Genomic DNA, 17,631 nt, shown 5'->3' with positions numbered 1-17,631 from the left:
GAGGGAGGGAGGAAGGGATGAGTAGATATTGGTCGAGCAGGGCGGGAAGGATTTTGGGGATTTTAGCAAGCCAAAGTTAACAACAGTGGAAACTAGAAATATGACTTTAGACCCCTGAAATGGAAGAAAATTCTGGCATGAAGAGAGACAGTTTTTTTCTGGTACACACAGAGGGGTATGAAGTAAGGAATGAGTTCTCAGAAGTGGCAACTACAGTATCCCGGTAAGAGCCAGAAGGAACTGGCAAGAAAGATACTGGCTTCTCTTCTTATTCACATCTGTGAGTTCTGTATTAATCTGCAAATTTGCCTTAAAATAGGATTGCTGTTTCTTTAGGCTTTCTAGGTAAAGGTGAAATCTGGTCTTGTAGTTTTTATTCTAAGACTAAGGCATTTCTAACTTCAGTGCTCTTCATATCTATAATTTAAATGTCTCATCGCTCTGGTTCTGGCTAAACCAGCAGAGGCAATGCCATCCATTTTATAATTTATGAGAATGCTTAAAGATTTAATTGCATAAAGCATGATGATAAAAATCTGCTGTCTGAAGATATGATGCAGTAAAGTTTCAATGTAATTTGAATGGAATTAGGCGTGTGTCCCTGTTAGAGCTAATAGAACATGAGTATCAATAGTTCTCTGCAGGCTATTAGGAATGAACTTGAATATATCTCTACTTTTAGAATTTTGAAACCCACTGGCATTATTCTACTGAAAAATTAACTAAATTTCCTTGAAGTCATTTGATTTTTTTAAAAAAGTCAAACTATTATGCTTATGTCCTTCAGTGGAAGGGAATAATTTTTTTGTAGAAATGGTAGAAGGGATATTGGGAAGGGGGAAGAGAAATCCAAGAAATGTGGGGAAAATTTTTGAAGGACACTTCTTTCTTCTAAATAAATGTACAGCTCATGGTCCAGAGATACCAGACACCAGGGTTCTGAGAGATTTTATAGATAATACTGTTGATTATCAAGAGTGGGAAAATATACTAAAAGATTTGAACAGGGAACTACCATTCCAATTGTTAATAAGGAGAAGAAAATGGATCCTTTACAGTCAGTGGATATGTGTTCAGAGTTGTGTATGAATTTAGAAGGGGCTTAGAAAGGGGTAGTTTGTAAGCTTTTATTAGAGAAAGCAGTGGTCCTTTGAATCCACCATGAGGTCACCAAGAAAAGTTCTGTCAGACCATTTTTTTCCTTGTTAAGGGAGATTGGGGAAATTGTCTAGGCATAGACTACCCAGATCACAGTATTTAATTCTTTTTCCCAATTATCCTTCTGTGGCACATGACACAATTGATTTCTTTCCCATTATTTTTTTTGAAATACTCTTTCTCCATAATTCTATAGAATGTTTTCTATCTCTGACTGCTCCTTGCAATCTTTCGTTTCATTTCCCCATGCCAATATAAACTATGTCCTAAATGTAGTAGTGTTCCTGAGCATTTGATCTTCTGTATGACTTCACTAATGTCTGTTGCATAAATTCCTACCAATTAGCTCATGATTCCTAAAGCTGTATCTGAGTCCCAAACCTCTGCACTTAGATTTGCACAGGGACCTCGAGCTCAACCCATTCAAAATAAATGGAATTCTTGTACCCTCCAGCTGCTCTCCTGCCTGAGTATCCTTGTCTCTGTGAACTTTTTTGCCTAGTTACCAAAGCCAGAAAACTGGGTATCATCCTTAACTAGTATCTTCACAGGCTGAATGAAACAAGACACATCTTTCCCAGAGATAACCATGAGATACTGCACTAGGATCACCCAAGACCCCACCCAAGAAAGCAACCCAGCTGTGTCAGTATGTATTGCAGGAAGTATGACTTAGCAGCACTACACAAAAATCTCTTCAGTGCTTTTGCCTGATTTTTAAATTCAATATGCATTAGTAGTTTGATGTGGCTGCTGGAGAAGGCAATACTTCCTTCAGCTACATCAAGAGAAGAAAATCTAGAGTGAGCAAATGATGTCTTCAATCTGCTCTCGATGCCACACTTGAATAACACCGTGGGGAGGCTGGAATTGCTATGGAAGAGAGCAGCCATGCTCACTTACTATGCAAGAAATGGCAAGAACATTCTACAGGCCATTAAAGATCAAATAACCTCCAATAGCCCTTTTAAATCTCTTTTTCTATACATGCATTGCATTTTTTATTTCAAAATTTAAATAATGGCATTTAATGGAAATTAATTTACGTTTTACATTTTAAAAGTAAGCATTGTATTTTGATTTTACTCATAGGTGTATTTGTGGGGGACCAAGTTGCCATGGATAACAATGTGTGAGTTCGTTTGTTTCCCAATTTGGGGTCTCTATCTGCGCGGTGGAAAGGGAGACAATCGCATTTATGACCTTCCCTTCTTCACACAGTTCCCCTGAAAAGGAAGGTGGGTGGAGGAGGGGATCTAATCAGTATAGATCACTTTCATGTTATGTCGTTTAAGGAGAGACTGCACAGTAAAGGGGAGGCACCAGGTTCGGAGACACCTGCTTTTTATCTCCTTTCTGAGTCTTACTTTCCTCCTCTGTAACATATAGGGCTTCCGTCCCAGCCTCAGAAGCCATTAGACATCGAGTGGCACACTTGAAGTAGGGGTTATAGTTGGCATTTGACAAATGCTGTCTTTGCCCAGTGGCCATAGCAACCCTGCAGAGGTTGGGAGACAATCGCCTGGTAGTGAGGGAAAGTCTGGAAGCTGGCTTAAGGCAGGCAGGGATTTGTCTCCGTGCTTTGCCTCCTTCTGTGTCCCTTCCCGTCAGCTTCTATTTTAAAGATGGTGATTTAACAAATAATGGAAATGCTTCACAGAGATCCTATTGTCCACACCTGCATTATTTCTGTAAGTAAGGGGAAGGCTGGTGGTGACGTAAAAGGTGGGATGAGGAAAGCAGATATGAGTTGTGTGGGGGGTGGGACAGGACAGCGGCCTAGGGAAAAGAAGCAGGGGGAAGAATTTTAATCTGACTCAATGGCTGAGAAGAATCTGTTGTAGGCAATTTGGGAGGAGATAAATGTAGAGAAAAGGACACTGGGGAATTTGAAATAGAGCAATAGCGAACAAGATTGACTAGGGCCGAGGGATCATGGTAGACAAGGAGACCCAATAGAAGGGCACTAGAACAATAGAGGTGTGAGAGGGAGTGGGTGAGTGGGGATGGGGTGGGGAGGGGAGGAATGGGTGCCAGCCTGACTGAAGGACTTGGTTGCAGCAATGGATGTGGCACGTAGGACGAGCTCCCACTGAGAGGGGAGGTAGAGGAAGCGAATTATTATTTCATACACTTGCTTCTAACACAGCTGGCTGACTCCGACCTGAATGAGGCACCCTGATGCAGACATTGTCTGGTCTGATCGCTTTCCTCTCACTACCAGTGAGTTCTTCCAGTTCTTCCAGTTATAAACTTTGGGCCTCCACTGGAAGGTTTCCCGGGAAGGCAAAGGAGGAAGGAGTAGCTCCCTTTCCCTCATTGCAGGTTCCAGTGGATCCCCCCATGCGTCACCAGTTAATCTGACCCCGTTATTTGCAGCATGGAGAGTGGCAAATAGACAGATCGCCCAATATAGGTCAGATTGGATTCTGTCTCTGGCTGGGGGCCAAAACTACATTGTCCCTGGTACCCAGGAGCTAAGGTCTGATTAATGGCTTCTCTATTGAGTGAAGGCCCATGGGGATGAAGAAGATTTGAAGGGCAGACGTCCAAAGTGAACTTGGCTCTGGAACACAGTAAACTTTATTACTTTGTCACTCCATGTTTTTTTTTTTATTCCAGGGATTATTTTCATTTTTCTTTCTTTAATTTTGTTGTTGTCATACCTGGAAGACAGAAAGATACACATAAAACCAACATCATGGACAGTAGTTAAATAGCCTTAGCTGAAAGCCTAGTGATCACAAAACAGCATCTCAAATGAATGAAAAACAGTTGGAGGAAACACTTCTATCAGTATTTATATTTGAGAAAGTTAGCTTTCTGTTTCCAAAAAGCTAAACAGGTGATGATTCACACATAGGCAGACACCTCATTTTGAGCAGCACTTGGCTCATAGCTATCATGGCCACTGGGTCAGAATTCACTTTTATTGATGATGTACATAAATGAAATTAATCATTGACCTAGGCAATCAATCTGCATGAAGCTGCTGTTTCTTTTTCTTTTCTTTTCTTTTCTTTTCTTTTCTTTTCTTTTCTTTTCTTTTCTTTTCTTTTCTTTTCTTTCTTTTCTTTTTTCTTTTCTTTTCTCTTTTCTTTTCTTTTCTTTTCTTTTCTTTTCTTTTCTTTTCTTTTCTTTTCCTTTCCTTTCCTTTCCTTTCCTTTCCTTTCCTTTCCTTTCCTTTCCTTTCCTTTCCTTTTTCTCTCCTTTCTTCTTTCCTTCTTTTCTTTCTTTCTTTCTCCATCCTTCCCTCCCTCTCTTCTTTCTTTCTTTTTCTTTCTCTCCCCACTTTCTTTCTTTCTTTTGATTGTGATTTCATGAGTTCTCTTGGCCATGAAGGGAGGACTTTCTATTTTCTGCATCCTCTTGGATGCTCTGATATAACCACAACATTGAATCCCCAGCTTTGTGCAAACACAAATACCAAATAGACACGTTTAGGCATTCACTGAATACCTCCTTGAAGGATAAAGATTGGTATGTAGAAGAGAGTCCAGAGACTTACTCCTTCCCCTCAATGAGCCAAAAGGGAAGATGGCCAAAGACCACTGTTAAACACACAACAAAATAAACACATATATTGTGAAAGGACCACAGGCTGCTGAGGAGATTACAAATCTGCAATCAATTCCTTCAGTTGTACTTCTGAGATACCCCTTGTAGGTTAGCCTTCATTTTGATTCATATTATTGCTGATCCAGTGTAGGCCAGGCAGAAAAATTACGACTCATTATCTTAGGCAGGGAGCTTTGAATAGAAAGTGCCAGAAGCTAAATCAAACGAGTGTAAGCAAATATAAAGAACGCTATTACAAGGAACCAAAGTCAAGGATACATTTCATCCTTAAGAAAGATGAGAACCAAGAATGAGTATGCTATTAGGAACCAGAGTAGTCTTCCTTGGGTTCACTCTCAGGCCACTGTCTTTCTTTAAGACGTCTCCTCATATCTCATGGGCTCTTTTTAAATTCTTTTTGCCTATTTCATGTCCTTTTGGAAGACTTATGTTTTCTCCATTTTCCTGTGTAAGATAGCCCATCGATTGCTTATAGGCTGTTGCTCCCTCAGTTCAAGCAATTAGTAGAGATGAATATCTTTGACTACCAATTTCAAATAATCAGGAGAGAGGCATTAATTTCTATGCCCTGAATCATGTGTCCATCCTTGATCAATTTCTATGTCAGGACTGGGGGAGGACAGTCATATAGTGGAAATTGCAAAGATTCTCCCTACTCCATGTGGAAGGATGGGCCTCAGAGTAGAGGTTAACATCCCTAGACATGCCTTCTACAAAAAAAATCAAGATAAGAGGTTTTTTGGGGACATTCAGCAGACTGACGACACAATGAAAATGGTTTTGGAGGAATAGAATGTGGAAGTGGCTAACGGTGGCCTTTTTGGTAGTGTCATTACTGTTTAAAGAGATTTTTAGTTTAAATAAACAACACAAAAGAAAATGTAAAATCCCATAAAATTATACCATTTTTGGAAATGCATAAAATAATAAATGAAAGTCACTTTTATCACTTCAATATATCTGCTATGGCAACACAGAATATTGGGTGTGCATTACACAGAATATTGGGTAGTAGTTTTACGCTTAATCTTTTATACTGTTTCCTATGTAAGACTGGCTTCTATACAGCATGTTTACTGGTTTTGTCCTTCTCCTCCTTTATTATTCATATCAGTTCTCAGGGCTTTAATACATGTTCAAAATGAACTCAACTACATAGGCATTTAGGAAGAAATCAATGTTATGGAAGGATTAGGGAAAAGGCAAGAGTTTCAAATGAGTGTAAAGTATGCCCTGAAGAAGGCAAATAACACCTGACCATGGAAAGATTTAGAAGACAATACCTCTCCCATTGCTTGTACTCACTTTTGTCAGGATACCAACTCCTGTGGATCTTATAAAACAACAATTTGCCTGCAGATTTATAGAAGAGCTTTATATTAAGACAGAATTAATTTTTTGACTGGCTTGGATTTTTTTTTATTAGAAATTCTGACTGGGGATCCCTGGGTGGCGCAGCGGTTTGGCGCCTGCCTTTGGCCCAGGGCGCGATCCTGGAGACCCGGGATCGAATCCCACGTCGGGCTCCCGGTGCATGGAGCCTGCTTCTCCTTCTGCCTGTGTCTCTGCCTCTCTCTCTCTCTCTCTCTCTCTGTGTGTGTGACTATCATAAATAAATAAAAATTAAAAAAAAAAAAAGAAATTCTGACTGGCTGTGACCAGACAGTCGGTTAAAGGGAAAATGAATTTATGTTCTCCATAACAGAGAAAGATGCAGGAAGTTAAGAAGTACCATCTCTGGGACATTTCACACTATGAAAATAGCCAGAATTTGATAGACCTAGTTTCAAATCTCACCTCTACCAAAAACTAACACTGTGAATTTTTGGTGAACTTTTATCTCGAGTATGGTTTTAACCTTTGAAAAATATGGATAATTATTTCTTTTTAAGAAAGATATATTTATTTATTTGAGAGAAGGGTGGGAGGGGCAGAGAGATTGGGAAAAAGATGACCTCAAGCAAACTCCACACTGAATGTGGAGCCTGACATTGGGTCCATGATCTCATGACCTGGATATCATGACCTGAGCTGAAACCAAAAGTTAGCCACTTAACTGACTGAGCCACTCAGGCATCCCTGGATAGTTATTTCTTATGAGCAGTGAGTGACTTAAAGTACAAAAAAGAAGTCAGGGTAATGCCTGTTATTTACTAGGTGCTTGAGAACATATAGCTATGGTTTATATCTTGTTTTTATTTGCTGTTAACTTACTAGTCTTCTTTAATATTGTCATTGTTACTTGATGTAAAAGCTTTGATTAGGTTGACAGCAAGGCTCCAGGACTTTTCCTTGAAGGATCAGTCTTGGAAAGAATGTTCTTCCCATTAGCCAAAATAAAGGGAGACATTTCCAATCTCCTATGAAGTAATAGGAGATCAGATCTGGGATGACTTTTAATGTACATCCAGTCCAATCATCTTATTGTACAGAGATGATAGCAAGGTCGACAAAGGAAAACTGACCTGTCCAAGTGCCCAGAAGTATTGGATTCATTTATTTTTGAGACACTCTTTTCTCTGGATTTCCATAACACCACACTCACCTGCTTCTCCTCTAGCTCCTTTTCAGTTTCTTTGGTAGACTTATTTTCCTCTGTGCATCTTTTAAATGCTGGTGTTCTCCAGATTGTGACCAAGCCGGTTTTATCAGTCAACACATGGTTCTTCCGTAATATGAACTACTCTCATGGCTTAAATTATCCTTCTGTGGATGGCTTCCAAATCTACATTTTAAGTTGTGAACTTTTTCCTTATATCCGAATATCTACTCAACATCTCGATTTTGGTGTCCCAGAGACACCTGTGTGTCAGTATGTCCAATATGGAACTTGTCAGTCCACCAGGAAACTTCTCTTCTTTCTCTGTATTCTATTTCAGTATGTGGCTTCACATATGGAACCCTATTGACCAAACTGGAAACCTGGGAATCATTCTTGACCTCATCTTCTCCCTTACTGCCCCCACACTCCCTAAACACCCAATTGTTCGGCAAGATCTGTGAGAACTAGTCCAGGCCATTATCATCCCTGGTCTGTACCACTGCAATCACTTACTGATTGGCCTCCCAACATACAATATTAGACCCCATCCCCACACCTCCTCTATACTCTAGGTAGAGAAATATCTTCAAATATTCAAAAGTAATTGTCACTTAGCTGCTTAAACATCATTTGGTAACACTCTGCTTCTCTCAGAATAAACCCTCGACTTCTTAAATGGCTTTACAAAGGTGTACACCGTCTACTTGTACCCTTGCTGGCTTTTTATTCTCTTCCCCACTCCATTCCATTCATTCTGTGCTTTAGTCAAACCCCATTAGTTTTTATTTCTCTAACACAAGACATAGTGTCTGGCACATATTAGGTCTTCAATAAATGCTTTTTGACTAACTTAAGGAACCAAGTATAGTGTATAGGTATCCTGATACTTAGTTCAAAGTACTGCTTGCTATATTATCCTGCTAGTGATATGGGGCTGACTTAAGATTTTATGTGTCTGCAGCTTCTTCATTAGCATGCTTCAACACCAAAACAGTCCTCTACTTTTGAATCTTTGGTTCAAGGCTCATTAGTCTGCATTTATCAGCTCTATTCAAGCAATAGTTAATGGCTAGGCCGGAAACAAGTAAATGAAACATGCTAATCTCTTTGATCAAATCATATTATTATATATTATTTTCTATGTCACATACTTTTGCATTACATGAAAGCTGTGTTTTTGGATCGGAAATAAGATCATTCTAATTTGAACGAGCCCATGACTCAAATTGCCCCAGTTCAATTGTTATCCTGGGATAATACTAGTGAGAGCTGTGTTTTGAACTTGAGTTCAGAGATTGCTGTACCTAGTAACCAACTTCCATTACTTTTTCTTTTGAGAATTGCCACCAGGAAAGTCTGGAAGACTTAAAGACTTCTTTCCTTCTATTGTAGGAGTTTAATGATCTTGCAAATTATTGACTGATTGCATATTATTAAACCTTTTTTACAGATTGAAAATGTAAAATGGAAATGACTTTTAAAGGCTTTTTTTTTCTTGCCTCCACAGCCCATGACCACGATTAGCAATCATGAATATACGTGACAATGTAGGCTGCCCACTGCACTGTGCTTGGCTCTGCCTCCCTCTCCTCTCTTCCCAATCTTCTTTCCCTCCTTTCCTCCATTTTTATAGAGCCCTTTCACCTCTCCAACACCACGTTCTGCCGCCTTGCCTTTTCTCCTTGCTGCTGCTTCTACATAATGATGAATGGTGTGTGTGTGTGTGTGTGTGTGTGTGTGTTGCGGGGAGAGGAAAAGCAGTGAGAAAAACAATGTCTTCAATCTATGGGAATTTGCAAGGTAAAACTATATATATATATATATATATATATATATATATATATATATATATACACATACATATTTTTCCTCATTTATATTCTTTCTTATTCTTACATACAAAGAAAACATAAAATCCAGCATTATCAGAGCCATAAGGAAGCTTAGATAACATTTGGACTCTTGCATGGGGTAACTGAAGCTCAGAAATGTGAAGTGACTTGCATAAGGCAGAGCTCAAATATGCCACAGTTTTATGTACAGAGGGCAGAACAAATGCATTATGTTAATGTAGTGAATGCATCTGTTAGGTCAGGGACTTTTCTGAGAATGAGGGTGAGATGAATGCATGATTAGAGGCTGTGTAGCTATGAGAGCTCCATTTCAAAGTTTGGGTTGAGGGTGGCGAGTGCAATAATATTCCTCCCTTACTTGTGCCTCTGTTAAAATGTCTATAGTTGCCTTGCACTTGCTTTGATACTGTCATGGACTGTTCCACAAATGGCAGCCATCATACTCAGAATTTCCCAGTGAGGACCTTTAGCTTTATAAAAGATGCTACACTTATCCAAACAATGAAGGCATAGATATATAAGTAGGGCAACTCTACATCCTGATTTGCCTAGGACAGTCATAATTTATGCCTGTCGTCTGAGTGTCCCATCTGGTTAGTGCACTCTTTCACTATCAACGATGTCCCAGTTTGGGCAAAAATTATGTGATCACCCTATTTATAAGCCACAATGGGATGAGAAACAGAATTCTCAACTTAGTTTCAACTCCTCTAATACTCCGGAACAGGTTGCACTTCTAATTAGTGTGCAAAGTGCCAAGCAACAATTTGTTATTAGTTCTTGTCATCATAATGCACTTTATGCATATATAATCCCTTCACAGGAGTCTCTCAGAGTGCTTTATGAAGCCTCACATTTTTGTAACATTTGTGATATTACTCCCAAATTACCAATGACATCTGCAGCAGAGAGGTTAAATGATCTGTGCAAGGTCACACATCAATTTAGATGGAAGCAAACCTGGACACATTATGGGCATTATAATTACTTCATATTGTCATAGCCCTTCTTTTTGCAGAGTTATTCCTTACAACTCTATGAGCGAGGCCTGCTTTATTTTAAATGGACTACATTTTAAAACAGAACCAGATAAGAGAAGTCTAACAAGTATTGGAAAATATAGTCTGTAAAAATAATTGTTGTCTTCAGACTAAGAGACACAGTCTCTTTTGGTAAGGGAATAATAGCTCTTTAATGTCCCTAGCTAATGCCAATCTTCAGAGGCCCCACGAGACAACACACTCCCTCCTACTCCTTATGAGTAACATTACCCCTGCTCTACTTAGATAAGCCAGACTACCAAGTGAAAGCAGATTCAACTTCTTTTCTTGCACAGATACTCTGTTATGCATCCTTGTCCATTCTTGTCTCCTGGACAACTCATCCTTAAAGACTCAGCCATGGAAACCATTTGAGGACCTCAGACTGAGTTCGGTGCTCCTATTCCATGCTTTCATAGCATGTTTTTTTTTTCTTTTAAAGATTTTATTTATTCGTGAGAGATACACAGAGAAAGGCAGAGACATAGGCAGAGGGAGAAGCAGGCTCCATGAAGAGGGCCTGATGCGGGACTCAATCTCAGGGCCCTGGGATCATGACCTGAGCCAAAGGCAGATACTCAACCACTGAGCCACCCAGGTGACCCCATAGCATATTTTTGTCACACTTCTAACATTGTCCTAATCTCTACCAGCCCCTTAAAGACAACAGGTTGCTTTCAGTGTCTTACTCACATCTATACCTTCAAAGTTCTGTATAGTTTCCAGAATATAGCAGATGCTCAGTAAAGAACTGTTGAACGAATTAAAAATATATTATTATGTATTGCAAATAAAATGTATTACTTCATGGAATTCAGCTTCTTGGGTCATACTTTTTTAAAAGATTTTATTTATTTATTTATTTATTTATTTATTTATTTATTTATCTATCTATCTATCATCTATCTATCTATCTATTTATCTATCTGTTTATTTGTTTACTTATTTGAAAGAGAGAGAAAGCACAAGTGGAGGGGGCAGAAGAAGAGGGACAAGTAGTCTCCCCTCTGAGCAGGGAACCCGTTGTGGGGCTCGATCTCAGGACCCTGGAATCACAACTTGAGCCAAAGTCAGATGCTTAACCGACTGAACCACCCAAGCACCCCTGGAGTTGTATTTCATTAAATTTTTAACTCATATTATCACAGTATACGTCTTTGTAAAAGCGTAGAATATGCTTATTGACCTAGAGATTGTACATTTTGTATGTTTGTTTGAATGCTGGACCATTTGTTTAGAGAAGAAATCTGGTAAGTTTACTTAACCTCAAAGTTTGTCACACTATTGGACCAGTTTTAAATTCAAGCTACTTGTGTCAAAAAAGTTAGTAATTATTTTCCAAGAGATCCTACAATATTTTTTTTAAATAAAGGTAATGAGATGACAAATTTTGCTTCAATTCAAAGTACTCTAATTGTGTTCTCAATTGAAAAGTTATTTAAAAAACAATTTCAGCTTTGGTCTATATAGACTTTTTCAAGGTAACTAATTAAAACAAAGCTATTTGCTATATGAGAAAGAAAGGTAGGCATATTTAATGAGTAAAATATTGAAAGTTAAACATTTCAGCTTTTGTCATAAAGTGATTGAATTGAAGTTCTTTTTATTAGCAGCTTTTTAGATATGAAATAATGAACACCCTATTGGTTTTAGGTATTTTTAACATTTATATGTGCTTAGTCCACTTTGTGTCATTTTCATAATTAGGTTTAAACTCAAGTCTCTGAAACTTGTGAGGGTACTTATTAGCTGCAGGGTCAGCAGCCTTAAAGACACATTTTGAATCCTTTATTAAGATTTTATTCTACCATGGGATATTGGCTGCTCTTCCCCGGCTGGTCATCCTGCTTGATATAATGGTAATGACAATGCAGCCATTGTACAGTGTGCAGCCAGTCTGTAACATAAACTAGAGTCTGATACCATTGTTAGGACCTACTACAGTATGCATATATGCTTCAGAATGCAACAGAATACCTCAGGTCAGTCGCAGCTTTATGCATAGATTTAAGGTATTAAAGTCAATTTGGAAAATAAATTTCCTGACTGTAGTGACTGGAAATTTGGAAAAAAATTTCAGAGCCGGGGTTAATTTGTTTTTGCTTTTCAGAATCCCATGATTTACCACAGGAAAAAAAATCCCATAAAATTTCAGAACTTGATTGTAGTCATGGCATAACCTCATTTAAGGATAGAAATTAAATTTTAAGAAGTATTTTATGAATCATTTGGATATCTAACACCAAGAACCCTTCTGTGGCAGGAGAAGGCAAGAATTGCTTCTCATATTACAACTTGGTCTTGGTAAACCACTACTTCACAATATTGCTATGAATTATGAATTATCTCCAGGCAGAAATGAATTTGTCTAATTATAATGAATATCTAATCTTATTAGATAAGGATCTTTTGCAAATTGTGATGTCATCAAGTTCAGCTCAGGCAAAGGTTTAACTTATTTAAATTGAGCAAAAGTTTTAAATAAATTAAAATCTACATAAATGCTATCAGTATGGATTAGTTATCAAGCCCATGGCAAATGAAAGGGTTATTATTGAAAATGGTGATGGGTAGGAGACTTTACCTTGCTTGCAAATTAACAAGTTAGTCTGCTACAGTCTCGCTGATGCTGATGGAAGACATGAGATTCCTGGTTGGAGACAAAGGACTTTTTAAGTCAAGTTACAGGAGGCAGCATGAGCATCATGTTCACCTCCGTTCCCATCGCCCTCCCCTTAAGCACCACAGGAGTAACACAAGGTGGCCCACATGGTGAGTTTACATCACACCAGAGGAACTTCAAGCTTAGGAAGCCCTAATCATTTATAATTGGCTGCAAACAAACCTGCCCCAGTTTGCTTTAGAAGAAGACATTATCTTTTTGATACTGGAGAGTAAACAAACCTGTCCTTTGCTCTGGAGGGAGACACTATATCTTCTAAATATATTTGCTAAACAAATGTATCTGAAAGATGAGTTTAGATCAAAGGTAATCAGTCCCCCTGTTCTCACAACATACAGAAATGCAATGGACTCATGAAGAATTGCTTTCCAGCAGTCATTTATTAATCATATTCATTTCAAGTTGCTATTTTATAAGCTGAAATTGTAATACAAACAACTTGGTTCTTATCAGATAACACCACCTAAGTATTTTTTTATGTATGTGGACCCCTGTTGCCTTAGACAAGCTGTTTGCCAGTTACATTTTACATGATGGGTCCCTAGAACATTTAAACACTTGGATTGACTTTGGAAGGTCATATAATTCTCCTGAAGGCACAATATGGCTAATGGCTTATATTAGTGGCTCTGCATGGGCCATTCACTTTCATTCCGATGATGCAGCTGTATCATGGTTTCACTGAATGATTTTGAAACCCTTAGCCAAATCGCTTCTTTCAAAGGTCATGTATACATACCAGCCGACATTTTGAGAAGGTGTAAAGTTCGATATATGGGTGGAGATGTTAGTTTCTTGATATAGAAATGCATTTGCCTAATGCAAATTTTGACAGCTTTTTTTAAAAAAAGATTTTATTTATTTATTTGAGAGAGAGAGAGAGAGAGAGAGAACATGAACAGGGTGAGGGGCAGAGGGAGAGGGAGAAGCAGAGAATCCCAAGCTCAGCATGGAGCTGGACTCAGGCTTGATCGCACAACCCGTGAGATCTTCACCTGAACCAAAACCAAGAGTCGGATGCTTAACCAACTGAGCCACCCAGGCACCCCTTGATAGCTTTTCTTTTAACAGGCTTGGTTCTGTTGAATCAAAGGCAGTTTTAGATGCAAAAATCTTTTGATGGGTTGTCAGGTATTTCTGTTTGCCTTTGGTCACATACATGGTCAGCACACCTTGTATCTATTTAGAGGATAGAGAAGCACACCTTATTACTGATTGATCATTCAGTTATCTCCATGCACCATTTTCTCTCTTGCCAGTGCCTGGCACATGCTCTTCCTCCTTCTTCCTGGAAATTTCAGGACTTTCTTCTCCCCCTTTCCTAAACTACCTTCAATTTATCCCACTGGTTTGAATTTGATGATGTCACAGACCACCGTGCTTACCTATAAAATAGCACTTATGACATTCTCATACACATTTTTTACTTCTCTGCATTTCTTGTTGTCCTTTGAGTTCCTTGACAGTGGGGTATATAATGATTTTATTTCTGTACCCAGAATAACTAGCACAGTGCCAGACACAAAGTAGATAATAAATTGCTGTTAAATTGAAATGAAAAGAATTTATGAAGTTCAATTTAGATAATGTATACACCTTGAGAGCTTGTTCTGCAATTCTAATACGTGTTCAACAATGGTTCCTTAAACTGAATTAAATTGAAGTGGTATGACCAATTTAGATAATCTGTGTAAGCTGTCTAGAACAGTGGTTTGCACATGCATACAGGATAATTTTAATACTTTTGTGGGGCCCTGACACTTTACATTTTATTTTATTTTTTTCACTATACATTTTAAAAGACTTTTTAAGTAATTTTGCATGGAAATTATTTATCTGCAAATTATTCATTTATTTGTTGACTGATTTCTCTGCAATCATTATCCATACTTGGAAATTTTTTCTAAATGAGATCTAACCTATAAGTTTTTTCAAATGCAATTAAATTTTTATGAATACTAAACTTAACAATTAATAAAGTTGACTTAATGCTATATTTTGTGAACATTTAATTAAGCATTTAATAATCCAGATTGGAAGTTTTTCCTTCTTCATCGGGTGCCAAGAGTTTTTATCTTTAATGTTACAAATAAATCTGGGGGGTTCTTGAAAAATTGGTAGGGCCTGGAGACCTCATCTATAGTGACTGGTGAATAAAATTATCCTGTATATGAACTACTCAGTAAATGTTGTTAAGTCGGAAGAAGGGCAGGTGACAGAGAAACAGGTTTATGATTTTGACTGTACACTAGAGAGAAAGTGATTTCTATTGACCACTCATGGAAGACCTTTGGAATAAGTTATTCTTATATATAAAAGCCTGTATACAGTTAACCTGAAGAATGGCCTCAGTTTTGCTTAGATATTTGGGTTTTTTTTTTCTAAAATGCTGAGTGTGATCTTTACTGTGAGCCCAGAAACCCAACTTGATGCTGTAATTACGTCTAGTATAGGGTTGTTCTAATATTGGCGCCCCCACAAAGAATACATAAGCACTTAATAAATGTGTGTTACGTTAAACAATGAATGTATTTTGCTGTGAGATTTTGCTATTCTTGCAATATCCTCAAAAGATGTAAAGTTGTGCAATTACTTTTATTTTTTTTAACTTTTTTTTAATTTATTTATGATAGTCAGAGAGAGAGAGAGAGAGAAAGAGAGGCAGAGACACAGGGAGAGGGAGAAGCAGGCTCCATGCACCGGGAGCCCGACGTGGGATTCGATCCCAGGTCTCCAGGATCGCGCCCTGGGCCAAAGGCAGGCGCTAAACCGCTGCACCACCCAGGGATCCCTGCAATTACTTTTAAACCAAAAAGATACATGATGGAAAAAAAAAAAAGGTGCAAGAGCCAAGGACCCTGTGGGTGAATATTAATTAAAATCACTGGCATGTTATTTCGGTTGATTTTATAAATTTCTTTTATATAAAATTGAATCGTATTCTTACTGAAATTTATTAACAAAATGGCATATGTGGAACACTAGAGATTAATCTCTTCTCATATTTTTATGTGTTTAAAAATTGAAAAGGCAAGGGGAAAGGTTAGGCTTTTAAAAATCAATTTCCCCAACAACATTTTTTAATTAGGTCTACAACAGAATCGTCATCTGACTTCTCATTGTAAATGAATTACTACTCTGTAGTTGAGTTCAGTCTTTAATACCGAACTTGCTAGAATATATTTTTGTCACTAAAACCACAGAGCTTTTTGTAAAAACCATGATGATTATATGAAGGATAAAATACTATCAATATCACAAAACAAATGAATAAATAAACAAAAAAGCAGACACAGAACTTATAAATACAGAGAACAAACTGAGTAGGGGATGGGCAAGATGGGTGAAGAGGTACAGGCTTCCAGTTATGGAATGAATTAAGTCATGGGGGTAAAGGTACAACATAAGGAATATCGGTGTTACATTGTAATACACTGCAGTCAATAGTATTACAATGGTGTTATATGGGACAGATGATAGCTAAACTTGCAGTGAGCATAACATAAGGAATAAACTTATTGAATCACTATATTGTACACCTGAAACTAACATTGTGTGTCAACGACACTGAAACTCAAGAAACTGCGGTGTTGACACACAATGTTACATTGGTATCCTTTCAGAAACAAAAGGAACAAGCAAAGGGAAAAAAAAAGAGAGAGGCAAACAAAGAAACAGACTCATAACTATAAAGAACAAACTGATGATCCCCAGAGGGGAGGTGAGGGGTATGGGGGGGAAATAGGTGATGGGGATGGAGGGCACTTGTCGGAATGAGGACCGAGTGATGCATGGAAGTGTTGAATCACCATATTATACACCTGAAAATCATATTACATTCTATGTTAACTGGAATTTAAATAAAAACGTAAAAAATAGCTATTGTGACTCATAACTATAAGTCTACAAACTAAAGAATTCTCATAAGAATTTGAGAGAAAAGTCCACCATATTCTGAGGAGATTTGAGTAAAGTCTTTTTAGAAGAGCTCTAAAGTTCTAAACTGAATTAGTTTAGGAGGGCTAACTCGAGGGTAAATTCCTGTTCCTAAATCTCTTTTCTTCATTTCACTTCATTATACTACCTAAAATTCTACCAGTTAGGGATTCAGTTGGGTGTTCCACGGCTTCTTTTTGAAATGAAAAGGTTTGTGAGAGGAAGAAAGATGATCAGGTTTTCGTACATTCTAGTGGCTAACATTGATACAATTGCTTTCATGATGAACTCAGTCATGCTATATGAGAGAATTGACAAGTTTGAGTGTGAAAGGGAAGTTGGCAATTCTAGAGCTGGAGCATAGTATGAGATAGAGTCAGTAGGAGTGGAATGCTACTGTGTGTAAGGGCATTTGGGGGTGCAGGAAAGTAGTCTGGGACATTAAGAACCTACTGCCTAAGAAATGAGTTACTAGGTGGTAATGAAGGAGTACATGGAGGGAAGTGGAAGGATGACAATGACACCTGTTGTCTAGTTTGAAACTTTGCTTAATGCTAGTGCCTGCTTTTATTACATGTCCCAAGTGTATCAAGGATAGTATCATTACTATGATAGTGCAAGTATATTAAGGATTAAATAGACTTTTTTGGGTTAGTATAGTGGATGTTGTGGTCAACAGCTCAGATCACCTCCAGCTCCATTTTAATTCTGAAGCACTCATTTCCCCAGATTTGGCAGTGTTGATCAGCTGATGGCTTCCAATGAAGTCCCTTTTTGGGATTTGGCCCTGGGCAAAGATCATTTCATCCCAAACACGCCCTCTCCCCAAGGTCAGCTTGC

The 17,631-nt window shown here is 38.1% G+C and overlaps 1 long non-coding RNA gene across 1 annotated transcript in view; it reads left to right on the top strand.

Annotated features, from left to right (window-relative positions):
* Positions 1-48: 48 nt before the first annotated feature.
* LOC140628585 (uncharacterized) overlaps positions 49-17,631 on the top strand; it is a 28,267-nt gene continuing 10,684 nt past the window's right edge. The window contains exon 1 of the long non-coding RNA XR_012026656.1: positions 49-223. This is a non-coding gene — a long non-coding RNA (uncharacterized lncRNA). The remainder of the gene's footprint in view (positions 224-17,631) is intronic.

Source organism: Canis lupus, chromosome X (assembly GCF_048164855.1).
Source record: "Canis lupus baileyi chromosome X, mCanLup2.hap1, whole genome shotgun sequence".
NCBI classification, from domain to species: domain Eukaryota; kingdom Metazoa; phylum Chordata; class Mammalia; order Carnivora; family Canidae; genus Canis; species Canis lupus.
The sequence above is the reverse complement of the archived record's forward strand: the minus strand, read 5'-3'. Positions and strand labels throughout refer to the sequence as shown.